Source organism: Bos taurus, chromosome 7 (assembly GCF_002263795.3).
Source record: "Bos taurus isolate L1 Dominette 01449 registration number 42190680 breed Hereford chromosome 7, ARS-UCD2.0, whole genome shotgun sequence".
In the NCBI taxonomy this organism is placed as follows: Eukaryota; Metazoa; Chordata; class Mammalia; order Artiodactyla; family Bovidae; genus Bos; species Bos taurus.
This window is the reverse complement of record NC_037334.1, coordinates 21986535-22007581: the sequence shown is the minus strand read 5'-3', so window position 1 is coordinate 22007581 and position 21047 is coordinate 21986535. Positions and strand designations below refer to the sequence as shown.

Below are 21047 nucleotides of genomic sequence, written 5' to 3'. Positions count from 1 at the left end.
AAATCTGTTTCAGCCTAGTTCTAGTAAAACTGACACAACCTCAGTTTAAATTGTTGTCAGGATCAGCTGTTTTATAAACCAGGTCACTAATAAGTACCTGCTGATATCTGAATGTTTTAAAATATTACAGTTAAAACTGTGGTCAGTGAAAGAAAAGCTGTCCTTTGTCCCCTGGGACTGCTTTAGGGCACTTATTCTCAGGCCACTCAGGACAAGGCACTAACTTGAGATTGTGGAGTAGTCCACAATCTCAAGTGGAGTGGAGTACTTTTTCTGTGTCCTCTTTTTAAAAAATTTTATCAAAGTATAGTTGATTTAAAATGTTGTGTTAGTTTCTTCTGTACAGCAAAATGGGTTATACATAGATATATCCAGTTATACGCATCTATATTATTTTCATCTTCTTTTCCATTATGGTTTATCATGGGATATTGAATATAGTTTCCTGTGCTATACAGCAGGCCCTTGTTATTTGTATATTCTGTATATATTAGTAATCGTTTGCATCTGCTAATCCCAACTCCCAGTCCTTCCCTCACTCATGCCCTCCCCCCTCGGCAGCCACAGTCTGTTCTCTGTATCTGTGAGTCTTTCTGTTGCGTAGATATGTTTATTTGTGTTGTATTTTAGATTCCACATACTGTATGTGGATATATCACATATCCACATATCCATATATTATTTGTCCTTCTCTTTCTGACTTATTTCACTTAGTACCATAATCTCTAGGTTTATCCATGTTGTTGCAAACAGCATTACTTTATTCTTTATGACTAATACTCCATTGTATAAACATGGTACATCTTCTTTGTCCATCCAAATGTCAATGGACAGCTAGGTCGTTTTCATGTCTTGGCTATTGTGAATGGTGCTGCTGTGAACATAGGGGTGCGTGTATTGTTTTGAATTACACTTTTATCTGTATATGTGCCAAGGAAAGGAACTGCTGGATCATGTGACAACTCTATTTTTAGTTTTTAGAGGAACCCGCATGCTATTTTCCTTAGTGTTTGCACTAATTTACATTCCCACCAACAGTGTCAGAAGGTTCCCTTTTCTCTATACCCTCTCCAGCATTTTATTTGTAGATATTTTTAATGATGGCCATTCTGACCAGTGTGAGATGGTACTTCATTGTAGTTTTGATTTATATTTGTCTAATAATTAGCAACGATGAGCATGCTTTTTTTGGAGAAATATCTATTTAGGACTTTTGCCCACTTTTCAGTTGGGTTGTTTGGGTTTTCTTTGTTATTGAGTTGTATGAGTTGTTTGTATATTTTGGAAATTAGGCTTTTGTTGGTCATGTCATTTGCAAATATTTTCTTCCAGTCCGTAGGTCATCTTTTTGTTTTGTCTGTTATTTCCTTTGCTGTGCAAAAACTTATGTTTGATTAGGATCCATTTGTTTATTTTTGCTTATTTCCATTGCCTTGGGAGACCGACCCAAGAAAACATTGGTAAGATTTATGTCAGACAGTGTTTTGCCTGTGTTCTTTTCGAGGAGTTTTATGGTGTGATGTCTTCTTTATGGTGTTGTGTCTTCTTTTTAAGAAACAGCTTTATTGAAATATATTTCTCATACTGTGCAATTCACCCATTTAAAATGTACAGTTTAGTGGTTTTTAGGATGTTCATGGAATTGTGCATTCATCACCAAAGTCAACTTAAAACATTTTTCATTACCCCTAAAAAAAACTCTGTACCCCTAATTATTGCCTCCCCAATCTCCCCATTTCCCCCAGCCCTGAAAACTATGAATCTACTTTCTGTCCCTATAGATTTGCCTATCCTGGATCATATGAATAAAACCATACAATATGGGGTCTTTTGCGTCTGGCTTCTTGCACTTCAGCTTTATGTTTTCAAGGTTCATCCACATTGTAGCATATGTCAGTATTCCATTCCTGTTCATTGCCGAATAATATTCCATTGTATAGGGATACCACATTTTATTTATTTGTTCATCATTTGATGGATGTTAGGGTTATTTCTATTTTGGGGCTATTACAAATAACGCTGCAGTGAGCATTTTTGTGTACAGGTTTTGTGTGGACTGTTTTGTGACTCTGTAAGTGTACTGACCAAGTTCTGTTTTTAAAAATATGATAAAGGAAAAGAACTAAGTTGACATTGTTTGAAATTTAAAGGGACAGTTTCTTCGTGTCGATGTAGATTTGCATTCAAAAAGATTATCTAATACCAGGTTAAAATCAAAAGATATCTTGATACTCTAATATATCTCTTGAGTTTTCTAAGTGGTATCTTTTAATATTCTTTAAAAAAACACAAGAAAGAAATATACATTGGTCCTTAGGTCTTACTTGAAACAATGTAGAATTAGTTTACCTGGGGAGTTATGCAAGTACTTTTTTCCAGATGTATTTAGTAGATGAGTGGGGGAAGCGGAGGCATGGGCCAGAGAGAGGAACAAGGCAGGAGGGAAATCTCAGGCGGTGTTGCTCAGCTTCCCCAGGGCCCACCCCTGTGGCCACAGGCGCTGGCCAAGTCATTCTTAGTGTGCCTATTGCTTGCTCTCTGGGTGTTATGCTTCACAGCTGAGTGCTTCTGTGTCCAGTTTCACTCTGCTTCTGACTCACAGCTTTGGTGTTGAGCTGTTGGTTTTTAGTAAAAGCAGATGTTAGAAAGAATATGCTGAAGGGTGAATCAGCCCCTAAGGGTCTTTGATAGACATGGTCCTAAAACACACTTCCTGTCTGTTTGTTGTGTGTTGTTTTTTTTTTTTTTTTTGAACACCAGTTAACAGTTTTCAGTTTAACTGTGTTTTCCTTCCTGAAATCTTGAAGTGAGACTAGTCCTTGTGATTTATTCAACACATTGTTTTTAGGGAGTTCTTTTACTTGTCAAGTCTGGGTTGAAGGTAGAGGTGGTTTTTTTTTTTCCCCCTTCCCTTGGGTAATAGAGGTAGTATTGGGGAGCATTTTAACTGAATTCTAACTTCAGATGAGTCAGCAAGAATTTTTATGTATTATTTAATGCCTGGTAAGGAGGAGGCATCATAAGAGAAGAGACAGTTGCCCTCAAGGATCCCACATTCTGGTTGGAGAGTCAAAACTTTGTTCCTATCTGTTAACATGCAATACTTACACCAGTGAGTGCCCAGAAAAGCCCATGTTGGGGAGACTTCGTGCTGCCTGCCCCTGGGCTTAGGTTGACTCTGGTAGGAGAGAAGAAAGTGGGTGGTGGCCCTAAGTGCGCAGGTATGAGAAGGAGCAGGAGTGTCGGAGGGAGTCAGAGGGACCATACCTGGTACACTGGGTTGACCGGATTTTGGTGATGGTGGGATTTGATGATCAAGCCAGGGAGTTTGACTTAATATCACGAAGAGTAGGAAGTAAAGACTTTTGAACAGGAAGACAAGCTTACTAAAGGGGGGACATTTATTTCCATTTTGCACCTGAGAAAAGCAGTGTTTTTCAAATGTTGTCTTTTCAAATGACTCTCCAAAATCACACGGCTGATGGAGGCTGGATCTGTCAGACCCCAGAGTTCACACACACACACTTGCGTTCACACTGGCCTGCGTTATCTGCGGAGCACAGACTGGTCTCCAGTTCATGAAGGCTTCCCCCAACTCTGACCTCATGTGACCCTCTGAATCTATACATGGCTGCATTTGTTTGTGTCACTCCCTGGGCTGACCTAGTCTAGGGGGGAAAGGAGACTTTGGGCAACTCACTTGCCAGCCTGTCTGAGGCCCTGGGAAAGCAGGGACAGGAACCTAGCCAGGCCTTCATGGTCTGCACAGCAACAGCCCAGACAAGTTCCAAGAGCTGCGAGACTGACAGGGGAATTTTGGAGGTACAGGCCCCCAGGCATGCCTTCCCTCCACAGTGGGAGCCACAAGGCTGATCAAGATCTGGGCAGGGCGACAGCACAGCTGCAACCACAACACAAGTTGACTCTTGCTGCTACCTTAATCCTCCAACGCAGGCCAGAGGATGTGAGGACGCGTGTTGACATTTTCCATTCATTCCTTTGTTTATTCCTTCATAAAGTATTCAGCAAATAGCTAAGGACCTTAAAGGTGTCAGTCTGTGAGCTTACAGCAGTGAACAAAACAACCTGCCTTCCTGGAGCTTGCAGTCTGATTCTGGAGACAGGCAATGCCTTTTTGTTGTTGTTGTTGGCTGTGCTGGGTGTTCATTGCTGTGCGGGCTTTGCTCTAGTTGCCGCAAGCGGAAGCTACACTCTAGTTGCAAGGGTTTCTCATTGCGGTGGCTTCTCTTGTTGTGGAGCACCACTCTGTGGTCGTGGGGGCTCAGTAGTTGCGGTTCGTGGGCTCTAGAGCACAGGCTCAGTAGTTGTGGCGCACAGGCTTAGTTGCTCCATGGCGTGTTGAGTCTTCCCAGACTAGGGATCAAACCCATGTCTCCTGCACTGGCTGGTGAATCCTTTACCACTGAGCCACCAGGGACGCTCAGACAGGCAATGGTTTATACAATGTTTGGGAGCAGTAGATGCTGTGAGGAAGAGTCAAGCAGGGAAAGGACTTAGAGTGAAAAGGTAGTCCAGGAACACTTCTTTAACGGGGGGGTCTTTGAGCAGAAGTCTAGGTGAAGTCAGGGAGCAAGCGAAGTGAATGTCTGTGTTCCAGGCAGAGGGAACAGTAAATTCATAGCCCTGAGTCGGGATTGTTTGCACAACAGGAAGGAGGCCAGTGCACAGAGAGCCCTCTCCTCCTGCCAGGGAGGAGAGGCAGCAGCAGGAGGAGGGGCTCGCCTCACAGGGCACTGAGGGAAGGTAGGATCTTGCTCTCCTCCCAGCTCTAAGGTGTGGTTGAAGCATTGTTCCTGGTTGGTTGGCCTCCGATCTCAGAATTCTGTTTAGACCCTTCCCTGGCAGTATTAGCCACTATTATTAGTTCTGTTGTCTGCAACTATGAGCCCTGATACAGAGCTTTGCCAGGAGAGGGAAGACCAACCACTGTCAGAACTCAATATTGACCAGCTTTGTCGTGAAATAAAATTTGCTTTTAAGGTTAGAAAGGGTGTACTTGAATATTATATTAAAATGTTTAAGTTTTGGTTGGAGGGGCTCTACCTTAACACAAATGGAAATCCTAGTTCTGTCTTCCTCTTAATCTCCCGGCGGAGGGCCTAAGTTGGTCAACTTTGCTTAACCTTTCTGTGTCATCCATAGAATTTGGCTCGTCGTGGCATTCTTGCCCACAGGGAAGGAAGAAGGAGAAAAAAATGACTTATTGAGGGTCTTTCCCGTCTTGGAGGTCTCTGATTCTGTGGACACATTCTGCAAAATGTGCTGCAGGGGACTAGGGTTATACCTTAAGTGATGTCCAGGGGGTTGTGATTTTTATTTATATTTTAAAGCCCCTCTTCCCTTTTTTTTTTTTTTGCTTTGAAACAATTTTACAGGTGTCCTTTATAAAGTAACTCTGTATGTCACAGTGGGGAACAGCTTAGAAAACACATGATCCTGAGAGCCAGAGCCACCCTTTCTAACTGTGTGGCTCTGGGCATGTCTCCTAACTTTCCTGTTCCTCCACAGTTTGCTGCAAATGGCAGGGAAAATAATAGCTACCTCAAAGGAGTCTCTGAAGATGAATGTGATGATGCATCCAGCATAGGGCCTGGCTCAGAGTAAAACCTCAGTGAACGTCAGCTGTGATGACAGTTAGACCAGGGAGGTTGAGTGACTTGCTTAAGGTCATGTGGAGAGTTAGGAGCAAAGCTGGAAATAGGAGCCATGGCTCATGGAGTCCCAGGCTAGTGCTTTCTCCCCAGGATTCACTTTGGTGTCCCAGAGAAAATGGTAATGTACAGGAACAGCTCTGAGTCTAATGCTCTGGCAGCTGGTACTGGCTGTTGTAGGGGATTGAAGCACAAGGCCTTCTCAACACACGGGGCCCTCAGCCTTGGGCCTTAGGAGCCCCTCATAGAAGGGCATCCATGGTAACAGATGCTGGGAGCCTCCTTTGTTTTCTGAGAGGCAGAACAGGGCTGGGGGCAGTGTGCTTCCAGTTCTCTTCCCCATCCCCCACCAGACCAAACCAGACCTGCACCACCCTTGCCCTCTCCCCAGGGCGACACAGACTAAACCTGGAGTGTGGGGGTCCTGCGCAAACACGCAGGGGGCAGGTGGGCACTCTAGAACTCTCTGTCCTGAGCAAAGCTGGGCCCTTACTCCTACAGCAGGACCCTGTACCTCAGGCCTGCAAAGTGGCTGTGGGAGGAGTCTCCTAAGACCCTCTGGGAAAAGCAGCCTGACTTGCCCTATGGGGGAGGGATGGCAGATGCCCTTTCCAGCTGCCCTGGTCACCCTGCGGCCCGAGGACTGCTCCCACTGGTCTGAGGTACACAGTTGTGGCCCTTGCTCCTAGAAAGGAATTTTAAGGTCTACCCAAGTGGGTTTTCCCAGGATATGCACAGCTCTTAAAATGTTGCTTCAGCTAGTGTAGCACAGTGGAGAAGCCCACAGTCAGTCAGGCCTGGGCTTGAATCCCAGGTGTGCTTCTTTGAGTGTGTGCACAGGTGAGTGGAGGTGTACTTGGGAAATTGTTCAGCTTCTTCACCTCTCACTGTCTACATCTGTAAAATGGGAACAAAGAGTGCCTACCTCACAGAGTTGCAGCTTGAATTAAATGAAATAACCTGCGTAAACTGCTTAGCGTGTACATGGCCCATGCTAGCTATTTTTATCATCATTGTCAAGCGCATGGGTAGGCTCCACTAGTCTGTGGGTGGAAACAGCTTTCTTGTGTGGTTCAGTCTGTTGTAGGCTGTACATGAGGAGCCTAGAATGACTGAGCCAAAGAGCTCAAACCTGTCTTTGCTGTACTGTTATTTGTAGTCATTTCTGTTATCCAAGGCGGGTAATTAAGTTTCTGCTAGTGTGTAATGCCATGCCATTTAATTCCCTGTTTCTCTTCTGTTTAGTTCATTGTTCTTGAAAGAAAAAATAGTTACACAGCTAAAATGTATTGAGTGTTTTATAACTAAAAGTTTTATGCATTATCTCTTTAATTCCCGTAATAACCAAATGAAGAACCAGAGGTTAAATGATGCCTAAGGCTACTCTGCTGTCATGCAGCAGGGCCAGGCCTCGAAGGTCCAGTTAGAGTCCAAGCTCAGCCCTGCACCGCCTCCCTAAACAGGGCAGTGGTTGACCTTGGTGGCGTTGAGGAGTCAGGAGTCTGGTCTGTCCCCCAGCCCCCTCCCTGTGTGTCACAGAGGGGAGAGTGAGAGTCTGTCCCTGAGAACACTGTGACTCTTCCTTTGGTAGCCATTTCAGGGTCTGCAGGGGCAGTGGCTTCTCTCTTAGTCCCCTTGTAGCGTCCCCTTGAGGCCAGTTGTCCATCCTTAAGGGTCATTCTGTCGAGGGTGTGCTCTGTCGTCAGGTGGACACGCTGACAGTGAGGGTGACCTTCCCCTGGCATGCTGAGGGTGGGACCTTCTGCCCCTCTGACCGCGGTGCTTGGCATCCAATGCAAATGTGGCCACTCTTCATGCCTGTCTGCCCTCCAGCCAAGTTGCTTGACCACAGCTGACTCCTTCCTCAGAGGTCTGTAGGACTCCTGGCTCTGTGAGCAGAGAAAGTGGCCTGTGGGCCCGCTGGATCTCTTGAGGAGATGAGAGGCCGTGTTTAGCGTGGCCTGCAGTCCCTGGGTTGACCCAGGTAGTGGTGGATCTGCTCCAGCCACAGCAGCCCTTCCAGGGCTACCCAAGGCGCCCTGAGGCCTGAGAGCCAGCGTCCACCCTGGGGGATTCTTCGTTCAGCAAGCACTTATTGAGCACCTATTTTGTGCCTCCAGAGCCCACGTGAAAGAGACATCAGGTGTCAGTTGGTGTAGGGCTGTGTCCAGCCCAGCGGGCAGGGCCACCGGTGGCCACCAGGGAGCACCACCGCTCTCAGAAGGACCTGAGGCTGGCAGAGGAGCCAGGTTGGCTGTGTTGCTGTTTATATGAGCAGCTTCCATGACAACCGGAAGATAATTACCTGAGGTCAAGCAAATCCTGGAGCAAGACTAGGGTGTCTGGATAGGGTGGGGACTGCACTGTGATTTGGAGACCCTTAAGTGACCAGAATCTTTTGGATGGTCTATTCAATATGTTTAACTAGTTTGTTAATTAATTAATGCCCCACTGTATTCCAGAAAGGATTCAGAGTGACTTTTCATTCAGCAGGTTTCTTAGAGGGAAGAAGGTATCCTCAGCTTGCTCTGAGCTAAATGTTAGGGTTTAGACCTCACAGGGGTCATTTACCAGCTCAGCTCCATGCTCCCAGGGCTGGCTCCCTGGAAAGCACAGCCTTTGCTGCCAAAACTGGTTTGCAGCATTTCTGTGCTCACCTCCTGGTTCCTTTGCAACAAGTGGCCCCGACGTCTTCCTGCCTTGAAGCAAACCACGTGACTTAAGAGAAGCAAATCTGACCTCAATTACCAGGTGCAAATATCAGTCACTGGGAGTAACCAGGAGGCCAGTGTCCCTGGTCGTTTCGGCCTCTGGCGTTAAACATTAAGAGTGCACTGTTCAGGATGTGATAAAGCCTGTCTCTCACAGTTTATGGTTTCCAGTAAACCAAAGGACTTCAAGGAAGGGCCAGGGGCAAGGGAGAGACTCAAGGTCTGGCCCGCCGCTGAGCTGGCAGAGCAATTTCTGCAGGAGCAGAGGGGCAGGAGGGAGGCTGCAGCTTCTCAAGGCTGTTTCTGTGGCAAAGCCAGAGAGACCTGCTGCCAAGCCACGTGAGGCAGGGCCAGCTGCTACACCCAGCCAGGCAGCTCCGTGCAGTCTCAGGGTGGTGATATGGGAAAGGAAGATTTCTGTTCTCAGTGTTCTGGACACTGTGCTTCCTTCCTGCTGGGTGCCAGCCCAGCTGGGAGCCCTGAGCATGTTCCTCTGTCAGTCTGAGCAGTGAGCATCTGGAGCCACTCTCACAGAAAGCTGGAGGAACATTCTCAGCATCTGGAGCCTGCAGATACATGGGCCAAGATTCCTCAGCCTCTGGTCACAAGGATGCTGTAAGCAGGCAGCATGTCCCACCTTAGCCTAGGAAGGAACCGAGGTCCCCCTCCCGGCCTCCAGGGCCATGAGGGAGACTCGTCTCAGTTTCTCTGGACCACCTACTCCAACAGCTAAGAGAGAAGATATACATCAAATTAAATCAAAATACAGCAATAGTTGCATGCATCATTCATTTGACAGATGTTTCATGAACACCCCACTAAATATCACATACTTTACCAGGTGCCAGGCATACAGTTATGAACAAGGTTCCTGCTCATGTGAACCTCAGAGTCTAGTGGTAGAGATAGAAAATAATTAAAATAAACACATAAATAAAGTGTCAACACAGTAAATGCTATATAGCAAATTCAAATAACTGATGTGGAATCAGGTGACTGAGTGACTGCTTTGGATCAGGGGTCAGAGGCAGCCTCTGAGGACGTGGCATTTAAGAGATTCCTGAAAAAGAAGACTGAGGAAAGAGCAGGCAAACAGTCATAAGGTTACCTGTCCTGACTGCTGTTGGTGCAGGAGAGGCAGGGTGACAGGAGGAGAGGAGGAATGCTCTAGAACATGTAATTAGGTTAATTTGTGACACGTGTATTTCTTAAACATTCTTTCATTCAATATCCTTTGTGTGCCAGGCATTCTGCTGAGTGATGATAAAACCAACATGAGTATAAGGTCCCTCAAGAGGTTTTCAGTCTGTTGGGAGAGTTAGGCCAGGAAACAGGACAGTGTAGTATGTACTGTGAGACGATCAAAGAGGGTTAGTGAGAGCATACGGAGGGCTTGCCAGCCCCTTTGGGTGTTGAGAGAAGCAGACAAGTTCAATAAGGCTTCCTTGAGGCAGTGACATCTGGGAGGGTCTTGGAGGATGAGGTGAGATTAGTCAGGTGAAGAAGACAGAGTGTATGTTCCAGGCAGAGAGGATGGTCTGTGCAAAGGCCTGGAGAGTCAGCACATGTGAGGAGGAGCAGATAGACAAGAATGTTCTGCTCTGTAGCCTATACCAGACACTCAAGAGTAGCTTGTAGAGTTAAGACAGATTCCTCAGGGGTCACGTCAGCAGCAGGCCAAGGCTTAAGGAAAGGATTCTGGGGTTCAAGAGCTCAGACCACTCTCTGGACCTCCCTGCCTACTGGGAGTCATCTCATGAGAGGACCAACTCACTCCAAGCAGACACTTCCCAAATCAAAATATAAGATTCCCTTGAACCAGGCACATAGATGCGAGCATGCATGAACATCCATGTGAACAAATTTGACTACTTCATTTTTGGAGGAAAGAGGGTACTGAGATAAAACCTATTAATCTATGGGTAAGAACAAGATTTGAATTTAGGGTAGGAATACTTCTTTGCATCCTTAGAAGTCTCACTAGGCTTTCTGGCAAGTCTCACCAGGCTGTAAAATTGCAAAGGCGCTGTTGTTACATCCCAGTAAGTGCTTAATTTGATCACAAACTAGGATAATCCCATGTCCACTTCAGCCTGATAGGGAACATACAGCTTTCTCCCATCCTTTCCTCCTACCTTCTCCCCTTATTTTGTTTCTCTCTCTCTTCCCCAGCCCCCAGAGCCCCTGGTTATCTTTTTTATGTACTCATTGTACCCTCAAAACCCTGTAATAGTGATAACAGCAGTTTATTACTTGTAAGACAGCTCAGTCATTCGTGACCTATTAAAATCCAGAAAGCAAGCAGTAAATTAAAAAGGCAGCCAGAAAGAGAGCAAGTGAGAGAGAGAGAGAGAGAACCAAAGTTCAGAATGAATTAACATTTATTAAGGACTTGTGGACTTACTATGTCCAAGGCCTTCTGCTAAGCTCATCACATTTTCTGTTTTGTTTAATCTTTCCAAAAGCTCTTCCCTTGTGCCTCCATATCTGTTCTCCACCATCTCCACCTGCTCTGTGGCGTGGAAGACTGACTTGTATGCACTGCATCACCATCTGCCTTGCCTCTGACTTCTGGATAGGTTTGGCTAATAGGGAGTACTGGCCAGAGATCGGTGGACACAGGAAAACTAGATCAAGAATTTATTCTCCTGGTTTGCCATCGATTCACTGCAGGCCAGTTGCATCCTCCACTGAATCCCACAACTCTAGTCAGACACCTGTTCAGACAGCAGCCTTCTCTGGGTTCATTTACCTCCTCCCTTCCTTCACATCTTCAGGCTAGAAGTAGTAACAGCTCCCCATTGTCGCCAGCCCTAAAGTGCTTCACTAACCGTTGTTGATTTCCTTAAACCCTTCCAGTGTGAGTGTGCCATCTGTTTCCTCCAGGACTCTGACGGTACGATAAACTTTTTGAGGGAAGCACAGTTCAGTTCAGTTGCTCAGTCATGTCCGATTCTTTGCGACCTCATGGACTGTAGCAGCCAGGCTTCCCAGTTCATCATCAACTCCCACAGCTTACTCAAACTCATGTCCGTTGAGTCGGTGATGTCATCCAACCATCAAGTCAGTGATGTCATCCAGCCAAGAGGGAAGCACAGTATTATCCCGTTGTAAGATAAGGAACCTGAGGTTAAGAGAAATTTAATAACTTGTTCAAGTGTTAACACACAGCGGGCAAATGGTAGAATTAGCACTCAATCCAGGTGTTCCTGATACATGTGACTAAACATACATATGTTCAGTCATATGTCACATTGCTTCCCAGGACTAAATACCACCTCCCCCAAACTCCACTAAATATCAGTTTGCTCTTGTATTTTGTTTCCCAATCCATAGCCATTTAAAAAGAGTAGAAATTATAAGTCAGTGCTAAAAGCAGGCTTTCAGTTAAATAGTGAGAAGTGATGGTGACAGTTTGAGATGGAGAAAAGGCATAATTGCTGTTAAAAATAGGCCTAAAAGCATAAGAAGCTTTCAGAGTCCACAGTTGGCTGTGTCTTCTCCACGTTTTGAGGGATGGTAGTGCTGACACTATAGTCCACTGGAGCCCAAAGTAAAACTTCTCAGTTGGCCAGAAGAGTTAAGCTGGGGTTGCCCAGTTCTCTCTCACGCTATTCCTTATTATAGTGGCCACTTTTCATGCTTGGTTTGTGACACTCCAAGCAAAGGGGCAGAGGTTCTTTTTAGTTCTGAAACTTCTGATTCAGTTTGCATGAGGATATTACTTTTTAAGGAACTTTCAAAAACACCTAAAATTTAATTGTAGCCATAGTTGAGTTAGAGAACCCCTGGGTATACAATTTTCTCCACCTCTGGTGTTTATAGAATCTGACATCATTTGGGTTTGGAGGGAGACTCTGGGGAGAAAGGCCAGGAGACACTCAGCAGGTGGAAGGGCCTTTACCTTGGGATTCTTATTGATGGGCAGCTGTATGGAAGTTGTTATAAAGACTGTCAGCTCCTGAGTGTCCTCTTGATGGCTTGTCTGGCCAACCCTTCAAGATCTTAGCATGAGAAGACTATAAGAAGGCTTCTTTACATTTATTTATTAGTAAAGTTGACCTTTTAAAAACACTTTACATTTGTATTTCTTTTGAGAATTCTTTTTCTTCTTTTCAGCCATATCATGAGGCATGTGGGATTTTAGTTCTCTTCACGTGTATGTTAGAAATTGCTAGTTGTTTTCCAATTTCCATCCCCACCCCCTTTCTTAGTAACCAATCCAATTTTTTAGCTGAGCCCTTTGCCACATGATTTAAAGTCTGTGTTTCCTTGAAGCTTGGTATGACCATGTGACCGAGCTCTGGCCAATGAGATGTAATCATTATGTGGGATTTCTAATAAGTTCCCTTAAAAGGAGAAGAGTGTACTGTTCTACCCACCCTCCCTTTCTCCATCCTACCTCCTTAATTGAGGGCGTGTTGACTAGAGCCCTAGCAACCGGCATGGGCTGAGAGCTGCACCCTAAGGATGGGGCAGAATGAGCAAGATGCCTGTCTCTCATGACTCCTGGAGTTACTATCCTAACCCTGAACTGACTGTGAACTTTTTTTTTAATGTAAGAGTGAAATAAACTTACATCTTGTTTAAGCCCCTATTGTTTTCTGTTATGTGTAATTGGACAAAATTCTAATCAATACAAAATGCTTGTTTTTGTCTGAGCCATTTTTTTTATTAGTGGGTTTTTTTTAACATATGAATGATATTTCTTCTCTGTAAATGTTGTGAATATTCACCCTGGTTTTGCTTGCCTTTTGATTTTGTGTTTTGTTTTTAAAGAATAGGTGTTTATTTTTAATATTGTAAAAAGTTAACAGACTTTTAAAATGCTGTTTGCATTTGTGTTTAAAGTCCTTCTCCATTCAGATCAGATAACATTCACCAATATTTTTTCTAGTTTGTTTTTTTTTTTTTTTTAACAGTTTCACTGTTTATATTTAGCATTTTAGTCCATTGGTAAGTGCTGCTGGTGAGTTGTGACTCTTCCATAGGTCATAAGTTTCTATCCCCAGCTACCCTCCTAGCTGTGGGGCAGAAGCCAGCATCACTTCTCATTTACACCACCTGGCTTGGCCCAAGCCTCTGCACTCAGGCCAGCACACTCAGCACACATCCCCTCTCCATCTCCTTCCTCCACCCGCTCCTCCTCTGCGGGTCATGTCCGTACTACCCAGGACAGCACTCTGGGCTTCTTCTGGACCTTCTGTCTTTGCCACCCTGCATTCAGCTCTATTCCCGATCATCTCTAATTCCTGTTTACCTAGACCAGGCTATTGACATTGACAGACCTCCCCAATATCCCAGAAGCTTTTTGTTATATTTTCCTCTGGATAAGAGATATGAAGAATGTTTATATATTTTTTCCCAGGAGGACATGGAGCTTTTTAAATTGCGATTTTGTTTTAAGAGAGATTATCTGTGTTTATCATCTTAAAAATTGGAAAATACAGAAAAGCACCAAAATCAGTAAAAATAAAAGCCTGATTCTCTCTCTCTTAATAGTACTTTGTAAAAACATAAAGTAAAAAAGTGAAAGCCCTCCACCCTGAGAAATAACCTTTATCAACAGTTGATGTATCTCCTTCCAGACTTACATATATAAGCACCTTAGAAGATATGTATATGCACACTTTTGTTCTTGAAAACTGGATCATGCAGTACATTTGTTCAGCAACAGGCTTTTTACAAATGGCAGTATAATGTAAACCTCTTTCTAAGACAGTACAGAGAGGCCTGCTACATTCTTTTTAAAGACTGCATAGTATATTATTTTATTGTGTGGATGTACCATTTTTTTTTTTTTTTTTTTTATTCTTCCAATTTTATTTTATTTTTAAACTTTACATAACTGCACTAGTTTTGCCAAATATCAAAATGAATCCACCACAGGTATACATGTGTTCCCCATCCCGAACCCTCCTCCCTCCTCCCTCCCCATACCATCCCTCTGGGCCGTCCCAGTGCACCAGCCCCAAGCATCCAGCATCGTGCATCGAACCTGGACTGGCAACTCGTTTCCTACATGATATTTTACATGTTTCATTGCCATTCTCCCAAATCTTCCCACCCTCTCCCTCTCCCACAGAGTCCATAAGACTGTTCTATACATCAGTGTCTCTTTTGCTGTCTCGTACACCGGGTTATTGTTACCATCTTTCTAAATTCCATATATATGCGTTAGTATACTGTATTTATGTTTTTCCTTCTGGCTTACTTCACTCTGTATAATAGGCTCCAGTTTCATCCACCTCATTAGAACTGATTCAAATGTATTCTTTTTAATGGCTGAGTAATACTCCATTGTGTATATGTACCACAGCTTTCTTATCCATTCATCTGCTGATGGACATCTAGGTTGCTTCCATGTCTTGGCTATTATAAACAGTGCTGCGATGAACATTGGGGTACACGTGTCTCTTTCCCTTCTGGTTTCCTCAGTGTGTATGCCCAGCAGTGGGGTTGCTGGATCATAAGGCAGTTCTATTTCCAGTTTTTTAAGGAATCTCCACACTGTTCTCCATAGTGGCTGTACTAGTTTGCATTCCCACCAACAGTGTAAGAGGGTTCCCTTTTCTCCACACCCTCTCCAGCATTTATTGCTTGTAGACTTTTGGATCGCAGCCATTCTGACTGGTGTGAAATGGTACCTCATAGTGGTTTTGATTTGCATTTCTCTGATAATGAGCGATGTTGAGCATCTTTTCATGTGTTTGTTGGCCATCTGTATGTCTTTTTTGGAGAAATGTCTATTTAGTTCTTTGGCCCATTTTTTGATTGGGTCGTTTATTTTTCTGGAGTTGAGCTGTAGGAGTTGCTTGTATATTTTTGAGATTAGTTGTTTGTCGGTTGCTTCATTTGCTATTATTTTCTCCCATTCTGAAGGCTGTCTTTTCACCTTGCTAATAGTTTCCTTTGATGTGCAGAAGCTTTTAAGGTTAATTAGGTCCCATTTGTTTATTTTTGCTTTTATTTCCAATATTCTGGGAGGTGGGTCATAGAGGATCCTGCTGTGATGTATGTCGGAGAGTGTTTTGCCTATGTTCTCCTCTAGGAGTTTTATAGTTTCTGGTCTTACGTTTAGATCTTTAATCCATTTTGAGTTTATTTTTGTGTATGGTGTTAGAAAGTGGTCCAGTTTCATTCTTTTACAAGTGGTTGACCAGATTTCCCAGCACCACTTGTTAAAGAGATTGTCTTTAATCCATTGTATATTCTTGCCTCCTTTGTCGAAGATAAGGTGTCCATATGTGCGTGGATTTATCTCTGGGCTTTCTATTTTATTCCATTGATCAATATTTCTGTCTTTGTGCCAGTACCATACTGTCTTGATAACTGTGGCTTTGTAGTAGAGCCTGAAGTCAGGTAGGTTGATTCCTCCAGTTGGATGTACCATTTTTATCTTCCTTCTTACAGATGAACATGGAGCTTTCTAATGTCATGCTAATGTATATAAGGCTACTATAAACATCCTCATCATTATATTTTCATGCATTTGTCCTAGCATTTCTGTCAGATTTCTAAAATTGGGATTGTTGAGTTAGAGTATATACATAGTAAATTATACACGCTGCCAGTTTCTTCATGTCAAAGTCTTGTACCCGTAAATGCACTGTCCTTTTAAATGGCCCTTTCACCACCACGTTCCCTCCCTACTGGTTCATTCCTCACTCTGTTGCTAGATAACATTTATAAAATTCATATTTGATCATGCTTCCCATATTTAAAAGACGTCAGTGGCTCCTCCTTGCCAACAAGTCAGAGTCCGGACACTGAAGATTCATCCAGGATCCTTCTCAGTTTGGATCCTCTGGGTAGCAGACACCAAGATGGAATTCAAAGTGCAGGAGATGACACGGGGGCTGGGGGATAATGCCTATGAAAGATAAGAGGAGGACTTCCCTGGTGGTCCAGTGGTTAAGAATCTGCCTGTCAACACAGGGTACATGGTTCCACCTCTGGTCTTGGAAGATTCCACATGCAGCTAAGCCCATGTGCCGCAACTACTGAGCTGGTGCCCTAGAGCCTGTGCTCTGCAGCAAGAGAAGCCACTGCAATGAGAAGCCCGCAGAGTGCAACTAGCGAATAGCCCCTGCTGACCACAACTAGAGAAAACCCACAGCAGCACTGAAGACCCAGTGTGGCCAAAATAAATAAATCAATTGAATTCTTTTAAATAAATAAAGGGCAGGCAGCAGGAGTCGGTCAGGAGAAGGCAGCCTCCAGAGGGGAGCCCAGCAGCCGAGGCCGACCTCCTGGGGAGGGAGAGGGGGAGGCAGCAGGGTTGAGCAGGAAGACCCTCTGGCCCTGACGCAGCTTTGAGAACCTCTCAGTCGGCTCACTGGGAAGCTCCAGCACAAAGATTGCCCGTTAGAGGAGTACCACTAGGAGCAGAAATGGACAGGCCCTAACACCCCTGCCACAATCTGCTCCTGGCTGGGAACTTCTAGGAGGCAGTGGGGCCTTGACTTGAATGGTTGGTATGGCAGATGCTGAAGCTGCAGGTGGTCACTCCACACAGCAGGTCCTCTGAATGGCACTTATCCACGGCTATCATAAACTGCAGCCTGCCTTTTATTTTCTCATTCCCTGCCCCCAGACCTCAGGCTCTGGTGCTGCTGGCCTAACTACATGATGTTCCCCATGCAACCAACTGTCCACTCTCTCCCCAAACCCTAAGCTTTGTTCTCTCAGTTCTTTCTGCTTGGAATGCCACTCCTTCCCAGCTTTACCCATCAAAGTCCTAGTATGTTTTCAAAGCCTAACTTAAATGTCACCTCTCTAGGTCACCTTCCCTGATCCCACCATGCAGAACTAGTTGCTCCTTGCGCCTGAGGTGCCATTTGTAGATTAGTGCTTCCCAGGTTGGATTATTCCTAACTACTCTTTTCTCAGATTCTTGTCCCCTCAAACTTTAAAACCTAGCTCAGTGTAGGTATACAATAAATGTTGACTGAACTGTTTTCCTGCTCCTCCCAAAATGCCCAGAGATTGCGTAACTCCAGCTCCTAGAATGGTAGGATGCAAAGTCAGTGGTCAATAAATGTTTGCAGAATTATCCGGGACCTCATGTGGGTGAGGCAAAGTGGGCTGAAGGATGCCGGGGAGAGGTTGTTTACTGTTGTTAGGGAACACTTGCTTTGGTACCAAGTCAGAGTTTTAAGACTAGAGCATGTCTTTGTCTGTTTATATTTTCCTCTGTGATTTGGAAAGACCCCAAAGGTTTTGTGTGTGTGTGTTTTTAAGTCATTATTTTATTGCCTCTGGTCAACAGATGGGAACTTTTGGGGGGCTTCCCTTTTTCAAACACATTTTTATGTGTTGGGATTTTGCATTTCTTCATCAGTCATTCTCTTTATGGATGTAAGAAGAGCCATTAGGGTACCTGGCGTGAGATCTCCAGTTATTTTCTAACTGAGTATATTTAGAGAGTGGAGGGAATTGGGAGGCCATAGAAATATTTTTCCTCTTCCTCTTTCCCACACCCACCAGTTAAAGAACTTCCCTGGGAAGGGACCTGTGGGAAGTGGCAGAGGGTTTTCAGGGTGGATATAGTAGGGCTGACATTAGGGCTTGGTGTGGGGGTAAGGGTGAGTGGAGAGAGCAGAGAGGAAGAGCTGCTGACCCCGACTCTTCAGCCTACTTTACGTGTCCCTTGGCCACTGTCCCTCAGCTGAAGGAGGTTAGGGCTGGGGTGGCCACACTCTCCCTCCTCTCTTCAACCTCTCCAAGCTGTGGGGCCTGAGGAGAAACACGAGGGTTTTCTGTCAAGGTGGGATGGTCCTGTGCCTCTGCATTCTGTCCAGGGTGTTCAGTGCAAGTGGAGGTAGGGTCCTGGACTGAGGCCTCAGCTGCTGGTGCTTGCTTGGCGGAGGTTAGGAATGCTTAGAGGCTTTATGTTATCAGAAAGCCCCTCCGAGGCTGAGGTTCATATCTCTAGGTTCACAGGCTCATCTTCATGGGCTGTGAACCCATTCTCTCCCCCTCAAGTGGTATTTAACTGTGTATTTGGTGGAGACATAGCTCTCATCAGATTCTTTTTTACTGAAAAAGTCTGTGATCCAAACAATACTCTAGCTCAAAGAAGAATAGCCTTTCTAATTTAAAACAACAACCAAAAAAAAGGAGATGTTTTTCTGTAAAGGCTGGATTCTAGTTGGATTGCCAACTAGGCAATCCCAGGGTGATTCTAGAAAGAAGCCCAGACTGTCACCTTCACACTGTGAATGTCCCTCAGGAACTTTGCATTTCCCCTGTAATCAAGGTTTGTGGTTTAGGGACCAGGACCTTATGGGTTCTGTTGGTAGAGATCCAGAGAGCTGAACCCCTGAGAGTTGTGCCAAGTAGTCTGATGTCCACCTCCAAGGAGACCAACCCAGAAACACAGCAGCCCCTGCAGGTGTGTGGAGGGGGACAAGGGAGCCATGTTGACTCTGGTGGGCACAGAATGTTTATGAGAATAGAGTGTTCCCAGACTTTTAAATGAATTCCAGCATAACCATGCTAAAATCCCCTAAAAACCTGAATTCTGGACAGATTCTGGTCTCCATATTAGGGAAACAGTTCTGATGCTGCAAAAGCACAGAACTTTAATATGACAGCGTCTGCAATTTTGACAACCCCCCCTACTTTTATTTTTTAAGTCTTGGCCACAATTATAAATAGGGAACCATATCTGTTGAGACTTCCCAGGAATTACATAAACAGTTTTGGGATGGTTATATTTTTACACGACAGTTTCTGAAAACACTGGGAAAAAATCCCACTTATTTAACAGCGTGATGCCTGAGCCAGCCCTGGGAGTCCCTGGGAGGCCTTGCTGCAGAATCACTTCCTCCTGGCCACAGCGGGGGCAGGGCCCTGGTGTGATCACGAAGCTCACTGACCAGGCAGAGAAGGACGAGCAGGGCATGGTGGGAGGGGCGAGGAGGCCTCAGATTGCTCCTCCTCAGGACAGCTGCTGTGTCTTATCACCAGCAGAGAGTAGGGAACCAGGATGCAGCAGCCATAACTTTTCTGAAGGTTTGCCCCTTTTGCGAAGGAGCATAAGCTTCAGGTGTGTTCCTCCCACTTGAGGACTGCTGTGATCATAGAAACAGGGTTCCTGGGCCCCTAAGTCACAGTGAGAACCTTCCCTTCTTTCAAAGGCCTTGGCAGCCTCAGTGGCCTTGGAGGTGTCTTGAACCTGAAGGACTGAGCTTCATCTGAGAAATTCCTATGTCTCTTTTGACAACGCCTGTCTTTCCTGTAGTAGCCTTCAAGAAGCCATCTAGACAGAAAAACCGATCTTCTGCATGGGTGGGAGTAGCTGAAAGGATAGCAGGAAGGCCTCTTGCCTCAGTGTCATCCTCTCCACCTCAGGTTTCAACTGTACTTCAATTTTGCCCTTTAGAAATACGCCTTCAGTTAAGCATTCTGCTTCCCGAGGTGTTGTTTTGAAAATCCAATTAGCTAAAGATGCATATAAGTCATTAGTGTAATTTCACTTTATACTGTAAACTAACTTCATCTTTAAATAGAGGGCTTGGTCCAGTCGTTCTCAGCATTTTTTAAGTCACACACCTCTTTCAGAACCTAAGGAAATAGATGGACCATTCCCTCAGGAAAACTCATGAACGTGCAGGATTTTGTATACCACTTGTGGATTTCAAGGAGCCCTTTAACCTTACCCTGGAGTTGCGAGTTCTTATGAGAGGTTGGTAAATGGGAGAAGGTAGTGGTGAGGGGTAGGAACTGGGACAAACAAGGAAGCTGGGTGCTGCTGCTGTGATCGCTTTGTGGTTTTCCCCAAGACCCATCATGTGAATACGTCAGAAATGAAGTCTGTCACCTGGCTAGTGCTTCTGTGGGTGGTGATGCTGGGGACTTGTGCACCACATCTCTGAGCTCCCAAGACCATGTATGTGTGTCTCTATGAAGCTGCATAAGGAGAAAACTACCCTGGGGATGCTGGACTGGCTTTCTGCTGGAGGAGCCTTGTGTCTCCTCCAGTGGGCCAAGGTCCTGTTGGCAAAGGTGATAGGGGCCACCAGCCTGCTACCACCACCCCCCAGCACAAGAGCTGGTGGCTTGGTCATTCTGGACTACGTGCTCATAACCTTGAGTCTGAGATCTCTTTTATTTTCTTTGGGGAAGTCAGCTTTACGAGGCAGCTTGTGATTCTCTGGGTATTGTTCAAACTGGGGGAAACATGGGGGAAGTTTTTGGATCTAGACTTCATCTGAAAGCCTCGCAGGGGATTTTGGAAGTGATGCAGCATAGTGAAACAAGCATGCAATCATTTGTAGTCCCATGCTTGTGATGTGAAGCTCTTTCTGTTTGTGGTGACTCGAGGAAGGGAGAATTCCCCCATTGCGAGCCAGCTGGACAAGTGTCAACACTGCTCTCTCTGCAGGTTCCAGCATGGAGGAGGAGGAGCAGGGCATGGACTAGGGGAAGCCGCCAGGGTTTGCAGAGCTGGACCTGGTTTAACACACATGAAAGGGGGTGGTCCTTCTCTTAAGCCAGTCAGCCAGGGTCCCCCTGCCCCCACAGAGCCATGCTCAGACCTAGCACAGCACCCTATCCAAACTGGACACCAACACCTGCTTGCTGAACTGATCAGAGGCTCACCTCTCACCTACATCACATCCTAGAGTGAAGCACAGGCTTTGCACGTCACACTCAA

At 45.2% G+C, this 21047-nt stretch overlaps 1 protein-coding gene across 3 annotated transcripts in view; it reads left to right on the top strand.

Annotated features, from left to right (window-relative positions):
* RAD50 (RAD50 double strand break repair protein) overlaps positions 1–21047 on the top strand; it is a 252253-nt gene that overhangs the window by 10523 nt on the left and 220683 nt on the right. The window lies entirely within an intron of this gene.